Source organism: Mesoplodon mirus, assembly GCF_964341445.2.
Source record: "Mesoplodon mirus genome assembly, chromosome: 2".
Taxonomy (NCBI): Eukaryota; Metazoa; Chordata; class Mammalia; order Artiodactyla; family Ziphiidae; genus Mesoplodon; species Mesoplodon mirus.
Genome location: NC_138977.1, coordinates 119252387 through 119268338, shown reverse-complemented (window position 1 = coordinate 119268338; position 15952 = coordinate 119252387). Strand labels below are relative to the sequence as shown.

Below are 15952 nucleotides of genomic sequence, written 5' to 3'. Positions count from 1 at the left end.
GAGAGTGGCATGGACATATATACACTACCAAATGTAAAACAGATAGCTAGTGGGAAGCAGCCGCATAGCACAGGGAGATCAGCTCGGTGCTTTGTGACCGCCTGGAGGGGTGGGATAGGGAGGGTGGGAGGGAGGGAGACGCAAGAGGGAGGGGATAGGGGGATATACGTATGCATACAGCTGATTCACTTTGTTATACAGCAGAAACTAACACAACACTGTAAAGCAATTATACTCCAATAAAGATGTTAAAAAGAAAAAAAAAGTGACTGGCAAAAATGCTCAAATCGGTTCCTTGTTTAGGCAACTGATGAAACCCGTGACATTAATCAAAAGAGCTTCAAATTATTTTAGGGAGAAAGAGTGAACAAACAAACAAAATCCCTTTTCAGGATAAAACTGAGAGCCCAGATTAAGTGCATCTTAATGCACTTAAGTAGTGTATATATGTCCAATTATTAATTCTAATACGTGACAACTAAAAATCCTAAAGTGTGTGTGTGCTGCTCTCACACTTAGTAGGTGCTCTAGGGACAGATGACAGAGCAGTGATGGCAGGGGCAGGGGCTGTCTACAGGGGTGCACGGGGGAGTTTTCCGGGGTGATGGAGCTATCCCACATCTTGATTGTGGTAGTGATTACATAACACACTCATTTGTCAAAACTCTGAGAACTGTACACCTTTTAAAAGGGGTGAGTTTCACTGTATGTGAAGTATATTTATTTAAAACTGGGGAGGAAACAGAAGGTCAGTGAGAGGAAGAGCTGGTAGTCCTCGGAAGTGGATGGGTCTCTGGCACAGATACAAGTCATGACCATTTCACTCACCCCAGCAGTTTCACCCCACTGCCTCCAGGGAGGAGAATTACTATTCCTCAAGTAATCACCCTCTCTCTTCCCATTTTCTCAACTACTAGTGGTCCTCAACCACCGCTCACTTCCTTCCACACTACCGCTCTGCTCAGGACTCCACGGCGTCTGCTGGCAAAGCCAGCACCCACCTTCCAGTCTCTGCCTTAGCAGTCCACCATGTTTGCACCACTGGCCACCCACGTTGGGCTGGGACCCTCTATTTCCTAGACCACTGGGACGACCCCATTCAGAATGAGGCAGCTCCCAGCTCTTTGCTTCTGGGTTTCTTCTGTCGCTCCTCCCCGGCGTCTTCTCAGCCGGGCTGTCCTCTCTGATTCTGCCTCTGTCTTCATGCTTACATGTTTGAAAGCCTATCCTTCTGTCTCCCCTTCCGTCCATCAAACCATCTTTTCCTTTAAAGTCCTCAATGCTATCATCCAATCTCTGTCTAGGCTCTTCTCTCATAAATCTCCTCATTCACACGCCTTTGCCCCCTCTGCCTGTCACCTCTCCCACTTTTCTTTGCTTGACGTTCTTGTTCATCGTTCCAGACTCAATGCAAACATCATGTCCAGCGGGAATATTCACTGTCTCTCCAGACGAGGCTAAGTCCTTCAAAAAAATTTTTTAAAGTATAGTTGATTTACAGTATATTAGTTTCAGGTATACAGCATAGTGGTTCAGTATTTTTACAGATTTCACTACATTAAAAGTTATTACAAGATAATGGCTATAATTTCCTGTGCTCTACAATATATGCTTGTTGCTTATCTATTTCATACAAAATAATTTGTATCTCTTAATCCCCTACTCTGACCCTCCCTGCTTTCCTCTCCCCACTGGTTACCAGTAGTTTGTTTTCTATGGCAGTGAGTCTGTTTTTTTTTCTTTTATTTTTTAGATTCCACATATATCACACAGTATTTGTCTTTTGCTGTCTGACCCATGTCATTAAGCATAACATTCTCTAGGTACGAACACATTGCTGCAAATGGCAGAAGTTCATTCATTTTTATGGCTGAGGAATACTCCATTATATGTATGTACCAATTCTTTATCCACTCGTCTGCTGATGGACACTTGGGTTGCTTCCATGTCTTGGCTAGTGTAAATAGTGCTGTTATGAACATTGGGGTGTGGATATCTTTTCTAATTAGTGTTTTTGTTTTTTCTGGATATACAGCCAGGAGTGGAATTGCTGGATGATATGGTGGTTCTATTTTTTGTTTTTTAAGGAACCTCCATACTGCTCTCCATAGTAGCTGCAACAATTTACATTCCCACCAACAGTGTATGAGGGTTCCTTTTTGTCCACATCCTCGCCAACGTGTGTCATTTGTGGACTTTTAGGTGATGGCCATCCTGACTGGTGTGAGGTGATCTATCATTGTTGTTTTGATGTCTATGTCTCTAATAATTAGTGATGTTGAGCATTTTTTTCATGTGCTGGTTAGCCATCTGTATATCTTCTTTGGAAAAATGTCTATTCAGGTCTTCTGCCCATTTTTTAATTGGGTTGTTTCGTTTGTGATATTGAGTTGGATAAGGTGTTTATATGTCTTCATTATTAACCCCTCATCAGTCATATCATTTGCAGATATTTTATCCCATTGGGTAGAACGTCTTTTTGTTTCGTCGATGGTTTCCTTTGCTGTGCAAAAGCTTTTAAGTTTAATTACGTTCCTCTTGATTATATTTGCTTTTATTTCTTTTGCCTCAGGAGACAGATCCAAAAAAAATATTTCTATGGATTACATCAAAGAGTGTTCCGCCTACATTCTCTTCAATGAATTTTATGGTCTACAGGATTTAGGTCTTTAATCCATTTTGACATTATTTTTGCATATAGTGTGAGGAAATGTCCTAATCTCACTCTTTTACATGTAGCTGTCCAGTTTTCCAAGCACCACTTACTGAAGAGACTTTCTTTTCTCCACTGTATATTGCCTCCTTTGTCATAAATTAATTGACCATAAATGTGCAGGTTTACTTCTCAGCTCTTTATTCTGTTCCACTGATCTATATGTCTGTTTTCATGTCAGTACCATGCTGTTTTGATTACTGTAGCTTTGTAGCACAGTCTGAAGTCTGAGAGGGTGATACCTCCAGGTTTGTTCTTTATTCTCAAGATTGTTTTGATAATTTTGTTTTTTTGTGGATCCACAGGAATTTTAAGATTATTTGTTCTAGTTCTATGAAAAACATCATGGGTATTCTGATAAGGACTGCATTTGATCTGTAGATTGCTTTGGGTAGTATGACCATTTTAACAATATTCTTCCAATCCAAGAGCACCGGATATCTTTCCATTTCTTTGTATCATCTTCAATTTCCTTCATCAGTGTTTTATAATTTTCAGAGTATAGGTCTTTCACCTCCTGTTTATTCCTAAATGTTTTATTCTTTTAGATGCAATTTTAAACGGGATTGTTATTTTTTAGTCTCTCTTTATGGTAGCTCATTATTAGTCTATGAAAAAGCAACTGATTTCTGTACATTAATCTTGTATCCTGAAACTTTGCTGATTTCATTTATTAATCCTAAGATGTTTTGGTGGGTGTGGGGTGGCCACGACTTGGAAGAAGACTCAGCTACAGGACACATAGGAAACCCAGTCCCGGGGCAGAGCCTGCATGGGGTGGCGGCGGCCACTGTGGGCGTTTACTCAAAAGCAGTATCTCAGGGGCTTCCCTGGTGGCGCAGTGGTTGGGAGTCCGCCTGCCGATGCAGGGGACACGGGTTCGTGCCCCGGTCTGGGCAGATCCCACATGCCGTGGAGCGGCTGGGCCCGTGAGCCATGGCCGTTGAGCCTGTGCGTCCGGAGCCTGTGCTCCACAATGGGAGAGACCACAACAGTGAGAGGCCCGTGTACCACAAAAAAAAAAAAAAAAAAAAAAAAAAAAAAGCAGTATCTCAGAAGCATCCCAGATCTCTGAAGATGGCTGCTCCGCCATAGCTCACCCCACCAGCCCTTCTTCAAAGGTACCTGCTCTGTGGTGTGGGCTGGCTACCTTCTGATGGCCTGTCCCCGCCGCACACCGCCCTCCAACGCTGGCTGGGGGTGGCGCCCTCTAATCTGCAGAACCATCCTGTTCCTCTACCAGCTTTGGCATTTCTTTGGCTTCTTCCTAGTTTTCTGCTCCTTTGTGGCTTTATGCCCTTTTTGTATTCCTTATTATTTTCTTGTGGTGTTTGAAAGGGGGAGAGATAACACGTGTGTTGAAATTGCCACGTATAACTAGCAGTCCTAAACTCATTTACTCCTAAATATCTATAATTCAAATGAGCCTGATAATGGGTTTCTGAATCTGAGCTTTCCTACTTACCACCTCCTTAACCTTGGGTTAGTTACATAACCTTTCTTAACCTCAGCATCCCCACCTCACCCACCCCTAAAATATATATAATACATTTATCATCATTAACCTGAGAGAGACGTTATAGTTGAAGGCAGGCATATTAATGACAACGACAACAAAAAAAACTCAACGAAAGACAAAAAGGGAGTGAACATCAAATAAACAGCATTATGGGGCATTTTGATTTTAAGCCCAACAGTCTGATACTTCAAGAGTCATACTAAAGGAGATTCATACTTTTCATCTCAAAAGCTGATCTGTAATCAGAGGTTACATAGCATTCAGGGTAGTCTTTTAAAGAAAGTAGTGGCATACATAATATTTTACTGAATAATTTCTACCAGTAACTAATTTCTTTTTAAATGAGGGGAACCCAAAATATGTATATTACCCTATCCACCAAAGATGGCAGGCAAATTAGTGAGAAAAACAATTTTTTCCTTAGTGTCTACCTCTCCAAGCCATGACCCGCACTTGTTTTTGATTTTCCTCTCTCTCACACAGACACACACTTTTTGAACGCAAGTAGAGAAGACATTTCTGCTACGTACAAACCATCACACATTTGGACTTGCCAGTTCTAAGGCCCCGTAGCTATCTTCTAAGGGATCTCTCCGTGCTTTCAGTCTCACCAAGAAATACAGCAGGTTACCTGGACATGTTTCTAAAGAAACCGCAATCTTAGGCTGCACGCTGTCACATTCTGTCTAGCTTTCATACGGGGCATTCTGCACACGGTGGAGATTAGAGCAGGGAAGGTGCTCCCTATGGCCTCCAGGAGGGAGCCAAGGGGACCCTCTCAAATGACACCTGGTCCCCTTCAGGACAGCTCAGCCTGTTCATCTGCATCACAAGAGCCTTCCCCTCTGTGGGCACAGGACAATGAGCCCCTCACCCACTTGAGCCCATCATTATCCCAAGCCCTTGATTTCCATAAAGTTGCTTCAAGGGGGAATCAAATAAAATCCTTCCTTGGCAGAATGGAAGCTGTGAAAAGACTGGAAAAGCTGAATGAAAATCTACATATTGTGCAAATACAACAGGGCCAGATTAAAAAAAAAAACATTGGTTAACAAGATTTCAGCGTAGGAAATGAGATTCAGTTTATCTCTGTGGTGCACTTTGGCTGCTCAGTAAAGAAAAGAAAACATTCTAACTCAGAGGAGTTTTTTTTAAAATAAAAAGGGGTACGTTGAGCCTTAGCCCAAAGGCTGCTTCCAGGTACTGTCGTATCTTGGAAGGGAGAGGTATTGGGTCCATCACTCATGGAACGAACAGGTGAGGATCACAACTCTACACACCTCCCGAGGCCAGTATGTAAAAGAGAAGCCCCGTGGCTCTGCCTCACGTGGTTTCTCGGAGGTATCAGCACCGTATGGGCCACGGCACAACCCACAAGCCCACAAGAACCACTAGCAGCTGTGGACTATGCCCCATTGCCTGCATTGGTTAGTACTCACAGCAGAAGCTTTCCTGTAATGGTGCTTTGTTCTTTCAATAGCCAGTTGATCACTTAATTGTCAGCTCACTGCCTATCTGGGTTAAACCCATGGCTGCAGGTGGCTGCTGTCTAAGCTCCTACCTATGATGTATCTTTTGTCACTTTCTCCTCCAAACAACTGTTAAATCACCTCCCCCATTCCAGGAGTTATAAAGACGTGAACAGGGAAGGATGAATACATAAATGGACGAATGAAGAAAACAACAGGACATGCTTTTGCAGATAATAACATTAAGAGTCATTAGAGAAGCTCAAGGAATCTCAAACTCCCTGCTAATGTTTCATGGATTAAATTACCTAATTTGATGGGGAAAATGATGCATTTTTGCTATGTGAATTCTCCTTTGACCAAAATTTAACCAAAGCATTAGCTGAGCTTGAAAAATCTGAGGTATTACAGTGAAAATAACAATATTAAACATACCTTATGTAAATTAACTCATTCATCTCCCTACCTATTAGCAGGTATCCCCATTTTACAGATGGTAATACTGAAGCTGAGAAGTGAATGACGTGCTCAAGGTCACAAGCCCCTGTGACAGAGTCAGGATGCAAACCTCGGCAGTCTGGCTTTAGAGCTCACTCATGTAAAGCAACTCAAGGGTGATGAGGTTACCATGAAGATTTAAATTATAAAAATCAACTCTGCACAGTAAAATGAACACAACTTAAAGATGAGACAACAAATCTGTCCTGAACATAAGGATGGTATCTTGGAAGATGCAATTTTAAGAAAACCTTGAATAAAAAGTGCTAGTCTGGGAACTTCCCTGTTGGCGCCGTGGTTAAGAATCTGCCTACCAATGCAGGGGACACGGGTTTGAGCCCTGGTCCAGGAAGATCCCACATGCTGCAGAGCAACTAAGTCCATGCACCACAACTACTGAACCTGCGCTCCAAAGCCCACGAGCCACAACTACTGAGACCACGTGCCACAACCACTGAAGCCCGCGCACCTAGAGCCCGTGCTCCGCAACAAGAGAAGCCACCCCGATGAGAAGCCGACGCACGAGGAGTGGCCCGTGCTTACCGCAACTAGAGAAAGCCCGTGCACAGCAACAAAGACCCAACGCAGCCAAAAACAAAAATGAATGAATGAATGAATGAATGAATGAATTTATTTTTAAAAAGTGCAAGTCTGGAGAAGTAAGGAGCTATCAAAGACCTCCTTTGATAATGCATAATTTTTAGTGTCATTTGCTACAAGAATGGGAAGGAGAAAGAAAACACTACGAGAGCAAAGAAAGGGTTCACTGCGTAAAAGCTGAGAGGCCCAGGTCATTATTGAGCGGAGTAGTTGTCCAGCTTTCCTTTTATTTCTTAAGTGAGACAAAGAGCGAAATAAATTTTGGATTTGAACAAATGCAAGGTAGGTGGGTTTTAGTAAGTTCTAGGTGCTCTGAGACCTTACCTTCCAGAGACCTTGACTTCCAGCTATACTGCACCAGTGTTACCAAATGCCAAGTTCGCGTGCTCAATGCACAGTGAGGCCAAACAAACCCAAACGTCGGAGTTTGGAGTAGAGAAAAGTTTATTGCAGGACCATGTAAGAAGACGAGTGGCTTGTGCCCCAAGAGCCCCCAAACTCCTTGAAGGGCTTTAGAGCAAAGCGCTTTTAAAGGCAAGGTGAGGGAGGAGTGTGGTTAGTTGTTGCAAACTTCTTGGGGTCAGAATCCTTTGTTCTTGCAGCTGTCCACATAGGTCAGGTCACCATGTTCCCATAAACCTCCAACAAGACAAATGTTCTTCTCTGTTCTGCAACTTTTTATCTCTATATGAATGGGAAAGTGCTACACCTTTAAAGGTCAGAGCCTTGAGAATGGGCTCTCCTGTATATTTCAGGCTACAGGCAACATTCTTAACTTGTAGCAAAAGCAATAAAATACAAAGGCTAAAGTCAAAGAAACAGATCTAATATGGAAGCAGATTTGTTCTTCCTTATTATACCAGTAGCAAAATGCAAGGAAGTTTTCCCAGTTAACTGCCGCATGGGTCAAACTATAGAGAAATTAATTAGAGTATTAATAACTCTTCCTAGAGAAATATGAGAGCATCAGTCCCTCCTCCATAACTGACGGAGCACACATCTAAGGACAAAGGATGCTAGGATGAACTAGCGTACCGTTCTACAATGCTGCAGGGGATGGGAGCTGTGACCACCCAGCACAGCATACATGTTTCCCAGCACCGCCCCCCCTGCCCCCTCAGCCACATGGGACCCATATGACTATAACCCATAGGTTGAACCCCCTCTGCAGCTGGGTGATCCCTCCGTGCTAAGAGCCCCCCTGGACCTCCACAGGAGTTCTGCTTGTGGAGGTACTGGCCAGGCACTACGGTTAAGAACTGAGTTGGCTGTGTGTCCGCTAAAGGAAGAATTTGCATCCCAGAACAGTACAATTGTTAGGTGGTACTCGGTTCTCCCATATGAATTTAAGAGTGTCCAATTCGCTATTAATTTTCTTCGGTGACTGTATAAAACCAGAGGGGGAAAAAAAGAAAAGAAGCCACCAGGCATGAAATTCAAAGCAAATGCAGCCATGCATCACTCAGCAATGGGGTTCATTTGATATGTAAAAGGATCCTCCTGCCCACAACTGCCACATTAGTGAAACTTAAGTGAATGTGTTTGGAATGGAGTGGCAGACTTCACCAGACACCTTTCCCCCGGGGCCCACCCTGCCATATGGTTCTACTATTTTCTCTCTTCATCTTTTTAACCATTAAAATAAAGTCCTGCCCTTTAAACGCTGCACCGGTGGTGGGGACACTAGTTTCTTTTTAGAGAGAAGTCTCATACATTTATTTAAGAACTCCTGGGAGGACAAGGATATATACTATGTAATAGGCACTGTCCTAAGCCCTTTACAGGAGATATTTTAATATTTTTATTATGATCCCCTTTTTAGATGATTAACTGAGGCACAGAGAAGTTCATGAAGTTGTCCAAGAGCTTCCCTGGTGGTGCAGTGGTTGAGAGTCCACCTGCCAATGCAGGGGACACGGGTTCGTGCCCCAGTCTGGGAAGATCCCACATGCCGCAGAGCGGCTGGGCCCGTGAGCCATGGCCGCTGAGCCTGCGCGTCCGGAGCCTGTGCTCCACAACGGGAGAGGCCACAACAGTGAGAGGCCCACATACGGCAAAAAGAAAAAAAAAAAAGAAGTTGTCCAAAACTGAGTTGGGATGTAAACCCAAGAGTCTGATTTCAGAACAGTCTATGTTCATTACATCAAGATATGCTGCCCTGCCTGCCAGTCACAGGCCTCCAACTACAATGAGAATGGACAGACACCGCTGCCCATTGGCAGAAAGACAATTCCCCAGCCACAAAATAGTTGGTTGGTATCAAAAGGGGCAAAAGAGTTATTATACATATTTTAGAAGAATCCTTTGTTTTTATTTGTTCATTTAGCAGATGTATGTACGAATAATATGCTTCAGTTAAAATATTAAGTACAAAGATTACCATTGGAGAAAAGGGTAAATTTACATAGAGCTGGGTAACAGTAGTTAAAAAAATTAGTGAACTTAAAGATTTTTACAGAAAAGAGGCCCTGGAGAGAATGCCTGGAGGTGCTGCATGCATATCCAGCAGCCAGGGCTGGGCCAGACACAGGAAGGGCCTTCAAGGCTTAAGGGCTGGCATCTTGGGGTGTAATAAGGGAACAACAAATCTGACTCCATACTGGATGTTTCTTTTACTTTCACCTTTGTATTAATACTCTAATATTTCTGTATAGTTTGACTGATGTGGCAGTTAACTGGGAAAACTTCCTTGCATTTTGCTACTGGTGTAATAAGGAAGAACAAATCTGCCTCCATATTAGATCTGTTTCTTTGACTTTAGCCTTTGTATTTTATTGCTTTTACTACAAGTTAAGAATGTTGCCTGTAGCCTGAAATATACAGGAGAGCCCATTCTCAAGGCTCTGACCTTTAAGGGTTTAACACTTTTCTATTCATACAGAGATACAAAGTTACAGAACAGAGAATAACATTTGTCTTGCTGGAGATTTAGGGGAACATGGTGACCTGACCTATGTGGACAGCTGCAAGAACAAAGGATTCCGAGACCAAGAAGTCTGCAACAACCAGCCACACCCTTTCCCCTTCCGGTATAAAAGAAGCCTCAATTCTAACTCAAGTTAAGATGGTTCTTTGGGACACTAGTCCACCTTCTTCTAAGTCTGCTGGCTTTCCAAATAAAGTGGCTATGCCTTGCCCCAACAAGTTGCTTCTTGATTTATTGGCTTGTCATGTGGTCAGCTGTCTGACCTTGGACTCGGTAATAGGGGCAGAAATGGACCTTGGAAAGGCCAGTCTTACACCCTACATTGTGGTATGGATATTGCTTCTGTTGGAAACCCAGTCTGCTCAGAAGCAGCTAAACAGTCTTTTCTGAAAAATTCCAACCTTTTCAAAAAGAATTCCAATCTGCCCACACCTAAGACGTCTTGTAAAGCTACGATGGGAAGGGGAAATCAAAGAAGTTCTCTGTCCTATTCATGGGCACATGGCGGAACTATAAACACTAGGGCCCCTAAGCACCAGGCAGTGGGGAGAGAAGAGGGCAAACTAAGACTCTCTTTCACACACACTACAGAGTCTGCCCCATAAAACCAATTCAGCTCTTTACAAAGGATTTCTGCTAGATACATACTTCTTTTGTTGTACTTGTCATAGAAAATTCCAAAAAAAAATGAGCTGGGCACAAAGGCCTCCTTCAGAGAGTTCAGTGAAGATTTGGGAACCAGAGTGCCAAGGACATCCCCAACAGCCCCTCACAGCCACCCCACCTTAACCTGCAGATTTCAGGGGTAATTCAAAGAGAATGTCTTTGTGCATTTCAATGCAGAAACAGTAAATTCTAGGGCTTCCCTGGTGGCACAGTGGTTAAGAATCTGCCTGCCTAGGCAGGGGACATGGGTTCGAGCCCTGGTCTGGGAAGATCCCACATGCCGTGGAGCAACTAAGCCCACGCGCCACAACTACTGAGCCTGCGCTCTAGAGCCCATGAGCCACAACTATTGAGCCCGTATACCACAACTACTGAAGCCCACACGCCTAGAGCCCATGCTCCCCAAGAGAAGCCACCGCAATGAGAAGCCCGCGCACCGCAACAAAGAGTAGCCCCTGCTCGCCGCAACTAGAGAAAGCCCACGTGCACAGCAACAAGGACCCAATGCAACCAAAATAAATAAATTTTTAAAAAAACAACTAAATCTAGCTTATTAAAAAAATAAAAGAGTAAATTCTAAAGCTTAACAATTCCCCTGCCCCTCAAGGTAAGTTTGAGAATGATACTCATGGCAAGTGTGTACAGGAAGGGCCCTAGAGGTTTGCTGCTTTTAAGAACTGTATCAATTTTTTTCTTTCTTCTTATTTTAAAGATTCTCATTTTAAATATATCAGGAGAACTTATAACTTACATTTTTAAAAAAATTAAGTAAATGATTTTTAAATTGTTTTTGATTTATAGAAAAGCTGCAAAGATAGCAGAGAGTTCTCTTAAACCACTCACCCAGTTTCCTAGCTGTTACCAGCTTACATACTTTGGTATATTTGTTCAATTAATGCACCAATATTGGTATATTATTATTAACTGAAGTCCATAGTTTACTCAGATATTTTTAGTTTTTACCTAGTGTCCTTTTCTGTTTGAGGATCCCATCCATGACACCACATGACATTGTCATAGTGTCTCTTTAGGGTCCTCTAGACTGTGACAGTTTCTCAGACTTCCCCTCTTTTGATGACCATGGCAGTTTTGAGGAGTACAGGGCAGGGATTTTGTAGAATGTGCCTCAGTTGGGATGTGTCTAATGTTTTTCCCTAAACAGACTGAGGTTATGTTTTTGGAGAGGAAGACCACAGAAATGCCATTCCCATCACATCAAGGGTACAAACCATCCACATGATTTGCCCCTGTTGATGCTGACCTGGATCACCTGGCTGGGGCAATGTTTGCCAGGCTTCTCCCCTCTTCCCACAGTCCATCCTTCGGAGGTGATTCACTAAGCACAGCCCACATTCAAGTGGAGAAGGGGAAGGCCATGACTTAAATTTCTATAATTTTTCAAGGTTTATGAAATTTAAACATTTTTTATAGCAATTTGCTTTTCAAGTAAAGATCTGTTGTTAAAATGAATGTCCATTGGGCTTCCCTGGTGGCGCAGTGGTTGAGAGTCCGCCTGCCGATGCAGGGGACACGGGTTTGTGCCCCGGTCCGGGAGGATCCCACATGCCACGGAGCGGCTGGGCCCCGTGAGCCATGGCCGCTGAGCCTGCACATCCGGAGCCTGTGCTCCGCAACGGGAGAGGCCACAGCAGTGAGAGGCCTGCATACCGCAAAAAAAAAAAAAAAAAAAGAATGTTCATTAACATATTTGACATGAGTAGTGTTGCAGGTGGAAGAAATATAGGTCTCTTTATCACTATGTTTCTGTCAAGTTGAAAGATTTTTCTTTGAAGTAAAGCAAATACAGTCATTAACTCTTCTGCCCAGATCACGGTTGGCAAATACCTGGCATCTCCCCATGCGCCCGCGGCAGATGATGATCATTGCTAATGGCTCTTAGAGTGCTGATGCAGCTGTGTACACAATGATAGAAGTACCAATGAAGGAAGCATGAGCACCCAAAGCAAGCTCCACATACATCCATTTACCTGCATCAGGAAAAGCCTAGCAGGATAACGATGAAACTATTCATGGGAATTGTGTCTTTCTTATGGATTGGAGGGGTTTTCTTTCTCTTTCTTTTGCTTCCCTACCTTTCCTTATTTTCCCATAATGATCATATAGTATTTATACGCCATTTAAAAATTCTAAACCAAAAAAAAAAAAAGATAAATATTGTCAATCTTAGTATTCCCTCCACTCCCCACATCCATAGGAACATACATAATGCTCCCAAAGGCTCAGACACAATTCAGCCACTTTTCACTTCACTCCTGAGTTATCAAAGAGGCGCAGCTTTATCCTTCTCCCTGGTTTGACCTCCATTTACCCCAAAGTGACTTACCTCGTCTTCAGGAGCCATTCTTGTGTGCGTGACCTGAAGCAAGGCACTGGGCAGCTTTAGAACTCCTGAGTAACTCTCAGGTACACTATTGCCTAAAAGGCGCAAGACACACAGAAACCCACAGCATCCCTCTGCTGTCCGCGTGGCTCCAGCCCCAGTCACACTCCGGACAGTCAGTTGCTGGCCAGCGGCTCTAAGTGGCTCTAAGCCCCAGGAGGTCTGCTGTGCTGCAAGGGAAGCTAAAGGCAATTCAAACCAAGACCACAGGTGAAATCCCCATCTAGGGGGCCCTAGCTCCCAGGAGGGAACTGCAGTTTCACTAGAGTTCCATGAGGGACAGAGTGGCCTGGCACACAGCACCAGGGTCATCGCCAGCGAAAGGAAGGGACATTCGAGAGCATTCACTAAGCTTGCTACAATCCGGCTCTTTTAAAAAGTTGTTTCACTGAAGGCTACAGAGGGATTTGCCCAGACAAGCAATGCTGCCCACAGGGCACCGTGGCAGGCCACTCCCCTGCATAAATCCCTTTGCAAAGTTATTCAAAGCCGTTCAAAGACTATGTGTCATAGGAATACACCTCGACATAAGGACAGCCATCTCATGTTAACTACCCAATAAAGAGTCAACCAGTGTGATGAATTGGGCGATTGGGGTTGACATGTATACATACACTGATGTGTATAAAACTGATGACTAATAAGAACCTGCTGTATAAAAAAATAAATAAAATGAAATTAAAAAAAAAAGAGTCAACCACCTAATTAAAGCTGAAAAGTTTACCTATGACAACTGATGTAGGCATCGTCATTTGAAAGAAGGGAAAGAAAGAGAGAAAGAGATTCAGAGAGCTGGGTCTTTTAAACCTTTCCCAGCGACTGGGAGCCATGTCATTCTTTTGAAAATGAACTTTCACACAGAACAATGAAGAATGGAGGAAAAGAAAAGGCGTTCTGGAAAGTATCAAAAGATTCCTTGAAAGCCTGCTTCCAAAGAGAAGAACTGAGTGAAGGGAAAAGAGGAAAAGGGAAAGAAAAAATCTGCAAAAATGCTCTGTGACAGTCTGCCCAGGGCCTCTGTTTTTAAACACAATGCTGTTCCTGCAACTTGTGATGTGTTGGCAGATATAAACTCCAGTGGTTGAAGCTGGTGTGAAAAATGGGGGGAAATCATCCATTTAGTCATTGCACTTTATCTGGCAGACATATGCTTTTGTGATCCTTGGGAAAAAGCTGGGCTCCAGTCCCACATGTAGGAGGCCTCGGCCACCTGGCCGCTGGCAATCCGGGCTGCTGCCTCTGCCTTTAGTCCTTAATGGCTCTACAGAGAGACCAGCGAGAGCAGCAGCAGCTGCTATTGCAGCCAATTGCATTTTGAAGTCACACAGGCCCACAGGGGAAGAGCCAAATATAGGAGGAAGCAGGCACAGTCCAGGGCTGCAGGGAGAGAGCGCAGAGTGGCAGGGCTGGGCTGGGTCTGATTCTGTCTCCTCCTGTTCTGTCCTGGCCCCTGGGTCCCATCAGCCATACAACAGTCACCGTGCCCAGCACAGAACTGCAGCACAAGACAAAGGACCTCGGGGACGGCTGTCCCGCACCTTCATTGCGCAGGCTTACCGCAGGAGTCTAGAATTTGGCTGTCTGCCTCATTCACAGACCCAGAGTGAGCCCAGCACCCCGGAAATGACAAAGCAGTCTACACCCACTTACAACTCACCACAGGGCATCTACTCTCAGATTTTTCTTATTTATGTTTTATTGCACATTCGAATCTACCAAGTTTGATGATGTCACTTCTAAAGCCCTGGAAAATCCTCAGTAGCAAATCAGGAAAAGTGGAGGAGATAAACCACTCACAGGTAACTCTTTACAATTATCAGGAAGTGACAGAGTTCAAGAGAAAAACTACAAAAAAAGTCAAGAGAATTAAGAGAATCTAGCAACCTAAAATTATCTCGTGGAACAGACCTTCAGGACATTAAACGGGTCAGATGGCGGCAACCCTGCCTGGGTCCAGAAAACATCAGTTCTTTATTCCATATACACTGCGTAGACTTAACACACTAAGATGTGCAAAGGAGTACAACAAATGAGATGTTGGCACTAAGTATTTGCATACATACACATGTATACGGATAGATACACATATACAATTTTTACATTCTGATATTTTACACGGTGAATCGCAAACCACTTACAAACCTTAGAATGACTCATCGCGCCTAAGGATTTCAGGGCATAACAATTCCAACAGACTATTTTATTGCTAGCATTGACAGCCATGGCTTCGTCGAATAAAAAATATCTTAAGCAGGAAGCCTATTTCTCCATGGCCTCCCTTTCCAAAAATAACTAAGTTCCACCTCGAGAGCATCGTGAGCAGAGTTTTATAATCCTCTGCCCCTGGGTGAACAGTCCTGAGGGCCATGAGTTATTTCCGGCACAGATTAAAAAGAAGATCCAAGATTCTGTGCATTCACTGGCTGGAAGGCAGTAACGTCACAACGGTGATGCTGAGCCCACCAGGAACCAGGGCTGAGACGGGAGTGTTGGGGACACAGCCAGGGAATCAAGATGTTGACCAAGTTATTTCAGTCCCATCATGTCATCCGTACAAGACCAGAAAGACAACTCAAACTATATGACCAGTCGCAATTCAAACGCCTGCTTATTTAGCTATGTTGCTTATCAACATTCTATTCATTCCATTGATTTATATGATTTCATAATATTATGATTATGGATGACTGGTTAAATCTGGATTGATGCAAAGGGGGGGATTATTAATTTAATAATTGCACTTGGTCCAGCTTGCAGTCCAGGGGAAAAAGCACTAAGAAGGCTCCAGGGACCGAAGTGGATGGAGTGACCTCCCGAGGTTAGAGCTACACCCTGACCCAACCTCAAAAAGAAACAGCTGGAGTCAAAGATTGCAGGCAAGCATTCTGAAGATAGAAACCAATACTAAATAAATTCTAAGTACAGTCAGCTGGCATTTATCCACACCAGAAGGCACAGAAGGAAGAGAGGCCCCCCGAGACTCACTGGGCCACCTCTGCTTCCTTCGTGCTCTAAGAGGTGACACCTGGGAATGGAGGGGGGTGGCAGGCGAAACTGCAAACAGAAAACTAAGCCCCGAAGAGTATGCTGTCCTAGAAGGAAGGGGCCACGGAAGCAAGTCACACCCACTAAGAAGGCAGGGCGAGAGTCCCTGGGTTTT

At 43.8% G+C, this 15952-nt stretch overlaps 1 protein-coding gene across 1 annotated transcript in view; it reads right to left on the bottom strand.

Moving 5' to 3' along the window:
• SIPA1L2 (signal induced proliferation associated 1 like 2) overlaps positions 1 to 15952 on the bottom strand; it is a 223697-nt gene that overhangs the window by 91972 nt on the left and 115773 nt on the right. The gene's annotated exons all lie outside the window — the stretch shown is intronic.